Raw genomic sequence first — 16,098 nt, 5'->3', positions numbered from 1 at the left:
TCCAAAAATTTCAAGAACAAGACAACCTTATAAGTAACTCTTTCTCCCCAACTACTCTGAGCTTTCCTAAATAAAATACATGCATTTGTTTTTAATTTACAACCCTTGGTATAATGCCAAGACCAGGATATCTTGTTACAAGGCCACCACTATCAAATATTTCTATCATGTCAGTAGCTAGGGAGCAAGTATTTCTGCTTTTGGATCTGGAGGAGACTTTTTTTTTCTTCTGTTTGCTTATTTATCACTAGAAAGTTAATGTTAAAGTGACACTTGGTTTTGCTCCTTTAGATCAAATTCTTTCTACAACCGTTACTTGAATTTTCTATACAGATTTTATTAAAATATATGAAACTGGAATCGGTGTTAAATGTGACCTGTATATAACCTTAAGTATAATGAAAGTCTAAACCATTTCCCTTCTTTTTGTTACCAGTTTTTCACCCACTGCTTAACTAGTCATTTCAAAATGTGCTATTCCCTCCTTGCAAAACATCTTTGTGTCAAAAATGATGGAAATAGTGTAATGTTAAAAGAATACAGAAGCTCACTAGCAGTATTAATTTATTGCTCAACACATGCTTCTCTTACTTTTGTTTTGTAAATCTTATAGATTTAAAATAAACTGCTAAATGGGGATGAGAGATTGCAGTTCTCTATCTATAAAAAATGCAGCTTACTAAATGCAAATGTTTCTGTAGTCCAATGTTTCAAGGAGTAATCTTTTGCAGCTCTTTTGGGAGAAAGGGGTTTTATACCTTTCCTTTTGATTTTTTTTAATTTCCATGATTTAATTTTTAAAGAAAAATATTTATAAATTGGGTCCCATATGTCTGATTGGCAAAAGAAATACACTAAATATTATGTTTTCAGCAAAGAGTATTGAAATTGGGGTAAGGATGTGCTTGAAATTTACTTTCAGCTTGCAAGTTTTATAAAAAAAATATTTAGCCTCTGGGGGTAATGCAATCGCTTTCACGACATTTCTACCCTAAAATATAGTTTCTAGATTTAATCTATGCAATCCAATCAAAACCATACATCCAAATACAGCCTTTAAAATACATTTTTTGGACATTGTTTATAGAAAAATTTACTAAAAATCTTGACTACATTAAAAAAAAGTTAGATCCAAGTAGAAAACAACCTTGAATAATTTACCCTGAACTTTCCCAAAAACCAGTACAACACAGAAAACAATTTGGTCTCCAAAACCTGTTAATTTCTGTGTACATAATTTTTCTTTTGTTTATTTTTGGGCCAAAACAAAAATTACTGCTGCTGCTGAAGGGAACCTTGCAACAAATTCAGTTACTGGAAGCCCCAAGGTCACTTGAAGCAGAACCACGACAAACTTTAACAGTAAACGAAGAAAATTATAACATAAATAGAATTTAACTGAGGACCAACATAACTTAGGAACAAAAATCAGGCATTCTGATATTTATTTCTGTGAGAAAATAAACTAAAAGAAATTGTAGAACTTGGAAACTAATCAAAATAGAATTATTGATAAAATGGGTGTGGGAGAGAAGGAAGGAAGGAAGGAAAGGGGCAAAAGAAAAGAAAAAAAGTGAAGGGAAGAAGAATGGGAAGGAATCTGGGGGGAAGTAAGCGAAATAAGTGAAATAAAATGCTAATTTTTATTTGGATATTTGTTCATTGAAAATACTTCATATGTCATCACAGGTAGTGATAAACATGAAAAACACATTCTTGTTTTTGATTCTTGTTAGTTATGATTTTTTGGAAACGACTTTTATAGAGACATGTCTCTGTACTAGAACTAGAAATACCAGGAAAAAAAGTGAATAAAGTAAATATCAGAATTTTGATTCAACAAATTGAAAGAACTCTGAAATTCCTTATTTAAGTACAATGTTTCTTTCATTCACAGAACAGTATGTAGGCTCCAGTAGTGTTGTTGTTAGTGACAACTAGCGTGTCTAGTTTCTGGGATCCTTCTTTAAGATGGGCTGCAGGGAATGAGGGTGGCAGAGAGCCTCCAGCTGTCAGCAACCTCAGGGTCTGCTACAGAAAGCCACTTGCTCAAGGTCCTGCTCTCCGTTCCAGGGCCAGCTGGCCCACCCCACATAATGATAATGCTGTCTTAGTCTATATTACGTTCAAACCTCATAAGAAAACAACCCTGACCACATCCCACTCTCCCCCCCTCAAAAGCACACAGACCATGCTAGAGACCCCGGCTAGGTGTTCCCACAGCACTCAAAATCTCTCCACTGTGAGCATATATCATCCTTTATTATTTCTGCTTAACCCTAATTCTTCCTTACTAGACCACAAAAATCCTTTTGGCAGGAATCATCTTTAGCTCGCTCTCCATTGATGGAATCCCCAGTGCTTGGAACTTAGTAGGTACTTAGTAATGTGTTAGGTGAGTGAATTGATGGAGGCATTGCTTACTGTCATTTATTTCTAAAATTAAGAAATATTTATGGAGCTTCCCTGGTGGCGCAGTGGTTGAGAGTCTGCCTGCCGATGCAGGGGACGAGGGTTCGTGCCCCAGTCCGGTGGGATCCCACATGCCGCAGAGCGGCTGGGCCCGTGAGCCATGGTTGCTGGGCCTGCGCGTCCGGAGCATGTGCTCCGCAACGGCAGAGGCGACAACAGTGAGAGGCCCGCGTACCGCAAAAGAAAAAAAAAAAAAAGAAATATTTATGGAGTATTTACTAAGTTCCAGACACTGTGCTAGGCCTTGAGATGATGTGGTCACTGCCTTAAAAGGTATGTAATGTAATAATTTAGTTTAAACATAGGTATACACACTTATTTTTTTTCACAGTTATTGTTTAAATACCTGTTAGTAAGTACAAAGGACTCGAGATCTCTGGAACATCTAAAACTAGAGGTCAGAATACTAGAAAAAAATGTCATGAAACCAGTGCTTCAATTGGATGAAATGGTTTATATAATGAAGAAAACTTTCCAACATCCAATTTAACCTTTTATAAATAAAGAAATATATGGAAGTTTCCAGAGGGTATAGTAAAAAGGGAGTAGACTTGAGATTAGGTTAAAGGTGATTTAAAAATTCTAGTTTTGCCACTTAGAACTCTAAGAACTTGGGAATGTTAACTTAAATAGATTAGCATTCATTTCCTCACTTATTTTATTAATCAGGTTAAGAATTCTCATTCCCAGAGTTCCTTGTGAGGATTACCTCATGTTTCATGTGTAAAGCACTTAGCATACCTCCAGGGACTGGTAGTTACTTAACTAATGTCAATTTCCTCTGCTAATTCTTAGGCTAACCAAAGAACCCCTCAGGGGTAAGCATAGCTTCCTTACTCTAAACTGTCTCCTCCTCTCCTTTCATGCAAACTTAAAATGATTTCTCTAATGACACCCATAATTTTAGGAGAAATTGCAAATAAATACCAAAGTGAGTTTTATAAAATGTTTTCTAATACTCTAGCTAGATTATATATATATTTATTTGTATATTGATATACAGATTAGATGTTATTCTATTTATGTTTCTCAATAGAAATTATTTGTACTATTGTTACTATCTTGCTATCTAATAAAAGACTAAACAGAGAGAGCTTAGTGTCTTGAAAGATGAATTAAAATTTACATTGTGTGTTCCATATTTTCTCCTGTATATATGTCTGGTGAAGAGATCACAAATCTTATCTAGTCAACTGGTTCCCTAGTTCACTAATATTCAACTGTGAGAACTGGCAGCACAATCTAAAATAATAATAATAATAATAACCAACCAATGACAGCATTGCAGTAAGTGCAAGAGTTATATTGAAAAGCATGACTTGCAAGATCTTTTCAGCCATTTTATTTCTAACTCGTATTCTTTCAACACTTACTCTTTGGGTCTTGATCCTTTTCTAGCCTACAGATGAAATTTAGGGTAAATTCCATGATTTTCTGCTTACTCTCAGTTAGTGAAATAATCGTTATCCAATAACTTTATCTACACTTGTAACAATAAAACTTTACATGCGATTCAAAGAGGGGTCCTCTTCCCCTTAATATCTAGGGCCTGACTCATGCTAGGCACCTGCACTGAGGGAGGAGAGTGTGACTGGCATTTTCTTCCCCTAACCCCTACCTTTTTCTTCCATCATTTTGCTCACCGATATTTTCTAATTCCTATTGGGAGGAGGAGGAAAAAAGGAAAGGGAAGAGAAGTTCTTTTTTGTTAAATCTGCTATGATCCACTGATTGGAGTCATGTTCTCTGGGCCAGCCAGACGTCTAAACTGATCTCTTTATTTAATGGAGAACAGTCATAAATTAGCTGAGACATTCCCATCCCTAACAAGATTTTACCAGCATTTCCCTGAATGAGGGCAAATTATCACTTCTGGCTCCTTTCGTTCTTTCCTTAGCCTCTAACCTTACTTACTCCGTGATGTTGGAATCATAGGCAGTCTCCTGGATAGGACTTAGGCTGGCCCTATGTTGGTTCTTTTTCATATGTGTGCTGGTGTATATAGCCTGTATCTGGTCCATGGGAAAGCCTTACATTTTACTTTTTGAGGGATGCGTATGGCCCAAGTAAGGCATCTCGCTCTTGTCCTGTTTTTTTGATGGTTCAGGCATTCATAGTCGGCAGTACATTGTCTCCCAAGCTCCCGAGTACACATTTCAAACTCTGAACGGCTCAGTTGAGTATTTTTCCCAATATTTGAAATAGGGGTCAGATACCACACACTCTCAAAAACCTCCCACAAGGAAGTGGGATGGGACTTAACAGCATAGCATTTTCCCAAAATCCCCTTCTTATCTCCACTTTTAATATTTTTATACTTGCAAAGTGGCTGAGAAAAAAAACTGGTCTCCATAATGTCTTCCGCAAATCCTTCATGGGGATCTCATAACTCAACTTGTAACGTGGCATCGATTGTCCTCAGTTGAAACTGATACTAAAATATTTCCATTCTATTACTCCATCACATGAGTTTTTCATAAAGTTAAATTTATTTAATAAAAAAAGACTCCTCCTTAAGATTATATCTTTCTTCCTTTTTTGTGGTGTGAAAAATTTCTTTTTAATGAAATCCTAGGGATAGTGTACTGTAGTTCTTTTTACAATGTGCTTCCTTGATAAAATAAAGACTTGGCCACTGACTGTGTTGGCCCTTTGATTTTTAACTTACGGGTTGATTTGTAGATGACTTGAGATTATTAATATAGGTTAGCACTCTAATTTTCTTTCAAGTAAGAAAATTAAAAACCTGAAGTGACAAAACAAAATTCCCAAGCAAACATAACAATTACGTAACATATTCAGGACTAGTACAGAAAACATATTTTTCCTGACTCCCAGTCCAGTGCTCACTTCACTACAAATTTTCATTTAAAGAGCTAGGTAGATTGTTTCAAAATTAAAGCCTAAACAGATAGAGGCCAATTACAAAAGAGAAAGCTTGGAAAATGGTGATGATAATGCTACAAATAAAAGCGAACACATATGGGGCTTAAAATGTGTCAAGCACAGAGCACCTGCCTAAGATGAACTCATTTAATTCCTACAACAGCTCTATGGCATAAGCACGGTTACTATCCCTATTGTACAAATGAGAAAACAGGCATAGAGTGGTTTGTAGCTTACCTGTGTCCTCCAACCTTATGATGCTCTTAACCACTATAATTTACAACAAACTCCTAATGAAGCGTTGGCTACACCTAATCTGGAAATAATTTCCATTGATTAAAATAAAACTACAGAAAGTTAGCATAAAAACCATTAGTTAGAAAGATGGAATTTTAAAAGCAAAGGAAAAAATGAATATCCGATTGAACTTTTAAGACAGTTATAAAATATAATTAATTATAGGAAAAATGTATAGCGGGATCTGAAAAATATCAGGAGACTATAAATGAAAATGGTCCACTAATAAAATTTTAATAGGTCATAATTTGTATTTCCATATTCTTTTCCTATGAAACCTTAGATTTTTTAAAAGCCTACCATGTGTTAAGCTTCACATACTTATGATGTAGGATTTTAGAGTCAGATGATATTTCCATTAAAGACTTCATATTCCATGAGTTCAATACAATCTACTTACAATTTGCTTTAAGCTTCCAAGTTCTAAAAATACATGCTTTTATGAAGATTTTAAATCAGTTGCTAAAGTATGAGGCAGTCACATAAGGTTCATAGCTTCTGCCGTGCATGGTTTTTCTTCCCCCACCTTTCTTTTTTGTAAATAGCATAACAACTTGATCTTAAACACTGACACTGTACAGGCTTTGCTAGACTGTTCTTTTCCAATTTAAACAAAACGTAAGACAGAGGAGATATTTATCTTTGAAGAGTGGCTCTCACCATTGGGACATCGCCTTATTCTCTGTTACTCTCCAGGAGTTCTAGATGTAGGCAAAAATATATGGCAGGGCTTGAACAGCATATTTCAGTGAAAAGAATTAATTACCCACGGAGTCAAAGATTGCTTGGAGCAGAATGAGAGACTTTGGGAAGCTTTCCTATAGAGTTACAATGCTGAGAAACAGACTCCATGTTGAGAGGCTTGTCCATATTATATTTTACCTAACCTTTGGCTGAAACCATATTCAAGCAACGTTACCTTATTATCCCTAAAATGTTCTGAAATCATGTTGTTGGGGTTTTTTTTTAACTTGCCTCTAGCTAAATATCAATTTTTTCTGGTCCAGAAGAAAACAAAATATCCCAACAGTATGTCTGTCCTTGGTTTCTCCATTACAGATGAGAGTTTAATTCTTTCATCAATTTGTATTAAATTTCATCAGAGTAAGAATTATTTTTTGAAACAAACTAACAGTGAAATGCCTTTCAAAATACTGTTGTGGCTTAGAACTGTCATTCTTTAAGCTTAATGGCTGCAGCCCCAGGGCTGAAAAGTTACACTAGTATTACAGCTCTTTCGTGTAACATTCAAATATGTTTGCTATTGATTTAGAAGATTCAAACAGCTTAGATTTTTGTTCCCTTTCATTTACATTCTTAGCATCAAAGTGGCAGAGTGTTAGGGTAGTACAGTAAAGCAGTTGGAAAAAAAATTAACTCTGCTGACCATAGGATCTAGTTTTCATTGCTATGGCTGAGCAAATGTGTGTTCACCACTCATCAGTAAACAGGAGAATGCCATTTGTTAACCCGAAAGAACAAAGAATTATTGACAGTTCATTCATATGGAGAAGACCTTGGCTAAAACAGAGATGCAATGCACTCCCTGTTGACTCAGGCCTCTTTTGTAAAGACTTAACCTTGTGTTACTTAATAAAATTCCATACTGATATGGGTCAGTATACTATGCAATGAACATCTGAGAGCAGGAATAACACTTCAATAGAAGCATAAAAAAAGAGCCCACTTCTATTTCACAAAATTGGAGTAGGGATTAATGAGATAATGTGTGTAAAGCAATTTGATCTCCTGAGGGAAAGGCATTAAAATATTACCAAAGCATTATTACTAATAATTATTCCAGTTGACTTATGTGTAAAGGGTAGAGGAGTCTGACTCTTCGGATAGCATAATTACATAGGGAACAGGTTTATTTATTTATTTATCTGCTCTCCCCAAAGAGCAAGAAGTTAATTGTGTTTTGAACCTAGAAGACAAGATTGTGACTTAGACAGGGTAAATGGTTCACGTGAGCAGCTACTGAATAGACAGTCATAATGTTGTCCATCTGATTCTTTGGGGTGGAATGTTGGGAGTTAATATGTAAGCAAGGGAAACTTCCAAGCAATGAATCATTATCTTCTAAATAGTGTATAGAGGTTAGGAAATGTTTATTCCCCCAGAAAGAAGAGCGTTAACAAGCACATTCCCCCAACCCCTATCACCAGGCTATTTCATGACCTTGGGTATTTAGTATGAAATGCAAAATTTTAAATAAGAATTTAGTTTTAATATGGTCTGCCATCAGTCACAATCTCTTACTCTAGCAATGAGAGGCATAAGCAGGGACAAAATAAAGAACTCTCTAACTAGTTTTTGTTTTGTTTTTTTTTTTTTCCAGCCGACATTAACTAGCATTCTGACTTTAGTCAAATACATTTGTTCATTTATTCATAGAACATATACAGGCATATCTACCTTTTTTAAGCACTGTGCAAGATTTTAGGGGTACAGGAGAAGGAGATATAAATTTTCAGGATTCTGGGAGAAAGAAGTCAGGCAGGACCTCACACAGGTGGTAGCAGTTGAGTCTTGGTGTAATAGAAGTGGCTGAGGTTCATTTGAGCCATAAATTCAGGAAAGCGCAGTCAGTTATGGCTAGAGCATAAAGACCTTGAAGGGGAAAGGCAGAACAGGAGGCTGAAGTGACAGTATGGGCCAGGCGATATCAGTCAGGATGGCTCTGGGGAGGAGTCTGAATACTATCTGGCAGACCAGTGATTCTCAATAGAGGATGTGACATGTCACAAGTATTGATTCAACTGACAATTTATAATATCTTTAAGTGTATCTTAAAAGACAATAGGAGCCATCTAAGGATTTTAAGCAGACAAATCACTTGTCAGGTCTGTGCTTTACCCTATATACTTCTATAATTAAATACACAAGAAGAATACTGCTTGCATAGTTGTATCCCTCCAATAGTAGAGGGTACCCCTTCACAAATATGTTTTCTGGATTGGTCTCCAGTGCTTCTCAAAATTTCAGTGTGTGCTTTTATTTCCCAATAATGCTTTTGATCCAATAATTAGATATATGTATACGATATGAAAAGAGAATTACAGTAAATATACATTAACAAATGATCCAAACTTCATGTCCAGAGATTCTAAAACTTCAAAGAAATTTTCTAGCCTACAATCTCTGTTTTGTATATCACAACTGAAATCATCAATAGTTACCAATCCCTTGGCACATTTATCTTCTTTGCTTTATTTAGTTTCTTGATTATAGAGGGAAAAGCATAAGGAATGAAAATCTGAAGATGAAGATCATAATTCTATTCTCAGCTAAGCAACTTACCAGCCATGTTACCTTGAGACTGTTAATTGAGATAATAGTGCCTGCCTGGCCTAACTTTTATAGGTTTTACCAGTATCATGTGAGACAATGAAGATAAAAGTCCTTCAACAACATGTAAGCATAACAGACAAAAGGATTTAGCAGACAAGGCTTAACTGGACTCCCCAGTTTGATTGAAGAAGGGCCACAAAGTGCCAAGTGTTCAGAAAACTGTGAGTGGGGTCAGAACCTAGCAATGACAAAGAAATTTGGCTGTCAAAAGTGAACCGCATATTTTACAGTGTCTTTCAGAAACCCAGCGGAAAATCACTCTCTTATAGAACAAAGTGATGGAGTTTCATGAAAGAAACTTTTTTCAATATATAAATTCATATCAAACAAAGGATACACAATTAAGCCTTTATAAAATATATTTCACAAATAGGACTATTAGAGGTGAAATCAGGATAAGTCACATAAATTAAAAATACCTTCTTGGGCTTCCCTGGTGGCGCAGTGGTTGAGAGTCCGCCTGCCGCTTCAGGGGACACGGGTTCGTGCCCCGGTCCGGGAGGATCCCCACATGCCACAGAGCGGCTGGGCCCGTGAGCCATGGCTGATGAGCCTGCGCGTCCGGAGCCTGTGCTCCGCAACGGGAGAAGCCACAACAGTGAGAAGCCCGCGTACCGCAAAAAAAAAAAAAAAAAAACAACCTTCTCTTTGTGCTATTTTTATTGACTGAGTTCTTTGTAAGCCTTCTTTTATTTATCTCTGTATTCCTAAAAATGCATAGTACCTGGCTCTTAGTAGTTATGTAATTGATTTTAAGTAAATTAATACTTAAGACAGCTTTCTGACACAGGTACAAAGTATCGCAAAAACTAAGTGAACTAAACAAAAGAATCCAATTTTTCCAATATTATACCTAAGTACATCAACCTACTCTCCTGCAAAAAACTGTGATATATAGTTTTCAATAAGAATTTTAACTAAACATGAATGACATTAAGCTTAGTTTATATGACTGTTTAAAATGGGGGTAAAAATGGAGGTAAAAGTGATTAAATAAGCATCAGTTTAAGATATTTTATACCTTAAAAAGTCATTTCTGGCATCTTTCTAGAACAGAGAAGATTCTATATGCATATGACAGAAAATTAAGAGTTGAAGATTTCCCAGTTAAGCCCTTTATGGAACATTGTGAGAAGAAAAAAAAAACCCAAAAAACAAAAAAACAGTCAAATAATTGCCCATCCTATACAGGGTCAAGATAATGCCTAAAGGGAACAAAACAATGAGTTAAAAAAAAAAAAAAAGTTTATTGCAATAGATCAAAGATAACCCAGGACATAGAAGGCAATTGTTTCAAAATTAGTTTGCTCTTAAATATATATTTTAAAACCCTGAGAAGGGAATCAAAGATTGAAAATTTAATTTCAAGTGGGAAAAATATATGAGCGCCTATTCCACAGAAAGCATTGTGTCTTCTACTGGAAGAAGAAACAATGAAGAAAACTACACAGCCATTTCCCTCAAGGAACTCAAATCAGGTAAATTATTTTCATACAGGTAAACAAATAGCTATAATATGAGAGAATCTATTAAGTACTTGTAGGTATAAAATACTATGGGCTCTCAGAAAGATGAAAAATTAAGCTTCCCTCTCAACCCAATTTCTATTATGATGAATTTGTTTTGTTTTCAGCCTATTTTACACACAATTCCTAAACAATCTTATATATTCCTGTAGTTTTAAATAACACTTATAGTCCAACAATTCCCAGATTTCTTTTTCCAGCCAAGACTTCTCCTCTGAGCTTCAGACTTGTATAGCTAACTCTCTATTTAATGTCTTCACTTGAATATCCCACAGGCATATCAAATTAAAATGTCTTTATCAGTCATGTTCTTAGTTGCAAGCAACAGAAACTGACTCTGGCTGAAAAATCAAAAAGGAATTTCAAAAAGGATATTGAGAAGCTCACAGAATGGTTGGGATGACTGGAATACCAGGTTTAAGACTAAATTTCTAGGGAAAATAAAGAGAACCACAAAACAGAGCTGGCCTACTGAGAAAACTACTGCAGTCATTGCTGTTATTAAATTCTGGAAGCTACTGTTTGTATGACTGCCACAAACTTGTTTTCCACAGCTGGCCAACAGCACTGAATGTCCTAACCCAGGAAGATGATGTTGCTATCACTGACCCCACCCTGATAGCTGGAAGCTAGTAAGTTCCATTAGCAGAATGGAACCTCAAAAGTCAATCAGCCTCTCATGTGAGCTTATGTGATACATGGACATAACACCATGCTGCAAAGAAAGCTGGGAAGGATACTGTTTGGTTTCTAACTTGGGAAGGCAGAATTTACAAAGCAGAAAACTTTCCCAAATGTCACAATGGTGTTGAGCACACAGAGACAGGACCTGTTGTGTACCACAGTACCTGAAACAGAACTCTTCATTTTCCTTCCCCACAGATCACTCCCCTTTAGTCTTTTATGTTTTATATAATGTTATTTCCATTGGCTCAGTTGCTCAAGTCAGAACTTAAACATTTTACTTTAAATTTCCTTCTTCACACCCACATCTAATCCATCACCAAGTTTTGTCCATCCAGATAATAAATCTTAAATCCTTCACTTCTCTACATTTCCACGGTTATTATTTGTCTAGATCAGGGGTAAGCAAGCTGTTTTGTAAAAGCCCACATAGTAAATACTTTAGGCTTTGTGGGTTACATACAGCCTCTGTCACATAGTCTTTATTTTTTACAACCTTAAAAAATATAGGGCTTCCCTGGTGGCACAGTGGTTGAGAGTCCGCCTGCCGATGCAGGGGACGCGGGTTCATGTCCCGGTCCGGGAGGATCCCACATGCCGCGGAGTGGCTGGGCCCGTGAGCCATAGCCGCTGAGCCTGCGCGTCCGGAGCCTGTGCTCCACAATGGGAGAGGCCACAACAGTGAGAGGCCCGTGTACCGCCAAAAAAATTGAAATAAAATAAAAAATAAAGACCGTACTAGCTTATGGTTCATACAAAGTAGGTCACGGGTAGGTTTGGATCCACAGGCCATAATTTACTGACTTTCAGTCTTGTCCATGCTGATATCAATTAATTTCTAGATATACACGAAAAGCTTTATGTTAATTAATCTCTGCTTCTTTATCCATATTCAGTCCATTCGCAGAGAACAGTCCATTCACATCGAACAATATGAGTGGTATTTTGAAACCATAAATCTGATAGTATCGTTTTCCTGCCTAAAGACTTTTACTGGTTGCTCATTGCACTTACTTAGCATTAAAACAAAACTGTTCAGTGGCCTTCAAGGCCTGTAACCATCTGGGCCCTGCCAACCTTTTCATCTTTGCTGCACCTTCATTACATTCCAGCTGTATCTGCCTTACTTCATTTCCCTGAATTGCAAGCTCTGTCCCAACTCAGGACCTCTGCACAGGCTCTACTCTGACTGGAATGATCGTCTTGCTTTTCCTTCATCTTCAGCTGAAGACTCAGAGTCACTTCCTCTGGGTCTTTTCTGACATGCACCCTCACAAGTTAGGTTCCTATTATTTTTCTCTATTAGAACACTCTATTTTTTTTCCCTGCATATCACATATCTCTAACTGCAGTTATATAACTGTTTGATTCTTTATGTCAATTGCTTCTTTTAGAAGGTAAATTACTTCACTGCTATAAGTTCCACACCTAGAATCTTTTATTCTCAAATATTTATTTGTTGAATGAAGAAATAAATGAACATATGAATCCCGCTGGAAATATTCAAGAAAATGTTCACTGGGCTAGTGAATTTTGCAATAAGCCTTGAAGAACGTGAAAAATTCAGAAAGGAAAATTAGTAAAGTTAAAATGCAAAAATCTAGGGAAGAGTGAGTTATACTATGTACTGAGTTATGTGGTATATAAAGGATATATAATGACATCATCCTAAAGAAGTAGGTTTGAAGCAAATTGTTGAAGGTCTTATATGCTGAGATAAGGAGTATATTTTACCCCAATGGCCTAATAGGGTATTCCCATATGATGTTCTCAGAGTCTTTAATGTGTCTACACCATTGTAACTCTCTAAGGGAGAGTTGTGGTAGAAAGAATTTAAGGTGGTCCCCAGGATCCCCACCTCCTCCTGGTATTCAAATCCTTGTGTAATTCCCTCTTCTTGAATGTAGGCAGGGCATGTCACTTGCTTCTAACCAATAAAACATAACAAAGGTGATGAGATGTGACTTGTATGGTTACTCTACATAAGACTGTAGCATAAGTCTTGCTAGGGGACATTGTCTCCTGTTGGTTTCGATAAAGCCAGTTGACCACGTTAGGAAGACTCGTGTGGCAAGTTTTGAAAATGGCCCCTGGACACAGCCAGCAAGAAACTGAGGCCCTCCATACAACAAGCTACAGGGCCTGAATTCTGACAAGCACTTGGAAGCAGATCCTTTCCTGGGAGAGCCTTGAGATGATATCCCAGTCCTGAGTGATACCTTGATTGCAGTTTTGTAGGAGACCCAGCTGAACTATGCCCAGATTCCTGATCCACAGAAACTGTGAGATAATCAATGTGTATTGATATAATATTCCTCAATAAGGATATGCTTTTTTCACTCTCCTTTTCTCACTGGGTCTTTAATCTATTTCCCTTGAAGGATTTGCCATTACCCATTCCTCAGAGCTACACTCAATGTCAAGGCAGTTTCTAAAGTTACTTTCCTTATCCCTTATATTTCATAAAGGATAATTCTTAAAAAACTATAAAATTTAGTTTAAATATTGTAAGATGCAAAGAAGACTGAAGTAAAGCCATTTTAAACACTTAAGAACACTGGTTTCTTCACGGGGAAACATGAACATGTATATATAAAATGAGAAACAGTGATGTTTTTAAATGCACTGGATATTGGGTTTGGCAATATCACTCAGTAGTCTGATGTTTGGAGAAACTTGATTGAAATTATTGCAAATGTCTTATGTTTCCCCTTCATTTCGGTTCAGATCAAGGTTGTGTATTCTCTGATGTATAATAAATGTCAAAGTGCCTGTGGGTGGTTTTTAGACAATTAATGTGGTTTTCAAATACTAATTGCCAAGTTTTGGTTGCAAAACTAGGCTTCTGAGACAGGGTTCTCAGAAGCTTTGATCACATATTTTTAGCTGGATGTGTTTGGAATGGCTTGAGAAGTAGTCATTGCTTACTGGGGGTTCCTCTCCATCTCCCTGACAGCCATCCCCTCCTCCTTCATGATTTAATCCTTCCTATGAACCTCCTACATCAGGCTCATGGTGTCCTTTTGTTGACCTCTGATTGGTCCCTAATCTTAGTTATCTACAGGTATCAATTTATAGGTTATTGTGCTGATCCAAGGTATTATTTAATCAAAAAAACACGCCCTCTGCTTAGGAAGAAATCCAGCTCTGTCCTAGAGAAAAGGATTATACTCTATGACAGATTCCTTACCTTCTATTAAGTTTGTATTTATTTATTTCTATTTTTTGGCTGTGATGAGTCTTCATTTCTGAGCGAGGGCTTTCTCTAGTTGCGGCAAGTGGGGGCCACTCTTCATCGCGGTGCGCGGGACTCTCACTATCGCGGCCTCTCTTGTTGCGGAGCACAGGCTCCAGATGCACAGGCTCAGTAGTTGTGGCTCATGGGCTTAGTTGCTCTGTGCCATGTGGGATCCTCCCGGACCAGGGTTCGAACCCGTGTCCCCTGCATTGGCAGGCAGATTCTTAACCACTGAGCCACCAGGGAAGCCCTATTAAGTTTTTAATTATTCAAATAAGGTTTCCCTATTCATCAGTTCCCTGAAAGAACTCTCCCCAGGCACCAATGATCTCCTAATTGCCAAATCCAGTAGACTCCTTTCAATATCCATTGTATTTGGTGTCTGAGCCATTTGCATCTCTGAGCTATTTGACATCTCTGAGCTTCTTTCTTTGGCTTAGTGATACTGCCGCCTTAGTTCTCCTTTTATCTTTTTAAACCTCCTTAATATCCATGGTAAGATTCTCTTTGTCAGCCTATTCTTTAAAACTATTAATGTGCCTTAGATTTTCTCTCCTAAGAAACCAATATATTCTGCATGCTTTCATAAGATTCTCGTTTAATTCCGTTATTCCAAAACAGCTATATGATAATTCCAAAATTTACATCTCCAGCTCAGGCTACTCTACTGAGGTCCAGACCTGTATAGGCCCAGGAAGCTCAGACTCCCCATCTCCAAAACAGAACTCATCAACACAGCTTCCCCTCCCTACTTGCCATCAAACCTGTTATTTCCCCTGCAATCATTATCTTGTCATCTCAATGAATTATTCCAATATTTTTTTAGGACCAAGGAGCCATTCTATACCAAACTGTTTGCATCTAATTAATCACCTTCATAATTTTCTTGTCCAGTTTATCACTCTCCACCGCTGCTTACTACCTTAGCTCAAGGCCTCATTATCACCCACCTGGATTACTACAATCATTTTCATCTAAGCGTTCTTCTGCATCCAGTCTTGGACCACTTTGGTTCACCTTGTATACTACTGCCAAATAACCTTTCTAAAATGTAATGTTTATATTATTGCTTACATACTACCTAAAGAACTATTTATATTATAACAGAACATCATTTATGACCTGGCCCTTGCCTTCTGTAATGGCCTTATCTTCCCCCACTCTCCTGCCACTTTATTACCACACGTTCTACCTTCCAGCCATACAACCTTTTTCTTGTTTTGTTTGCTTGTTTGTTTTATATCCCCTTCATACCCATGTTTACTCTGCTTAACCTCCTGGAAATCCCTTTTCTTGGACGTGTCCACTTTTATATATCATGTGCCTGAAAAATTGCTCATCGCTGTGCATGACTCTGCTTAAAGAGGTGCTCTTTTTTGACTGCTTTCTGAAAACACTAGGTAAAATTGATCATTTCTTATTGGGACTCACTGAATATTTCTATAACAGCATACCTTATTTTATTATACTTCACTTTATTGTGCTTCCCAGATACTGAATTTTTCATTAATTGAAGGTTTGTGGCAACCCTGAATTGAACAAGCCTATTGGCAGCATTTTTCCAACAGCATTTACTCTCTTCATATCTCTGTGTCACATTTTGGTAATTCTTGCAATATATCAAACTTTTTCATTATTATT

This window comes from Kogia breviceps, chromosome 1 (assembly GCF_026419965.1).
Source record: "Kogia breviceps isolate mKogBre1 chromosome 1, mKogBre1 haplotype 1, whole genome shotgun sequence".
NCBI lineage: Eukaryota > Metazoa > Chordata > Mammalia > Artiodactyla > Physeteridae > Kogia > Kogia breviceps.
The sequence above is the reverse complement of the archived record's forward strand: the minus strand, read 5'-3'. Positions refer to the sequence as shown.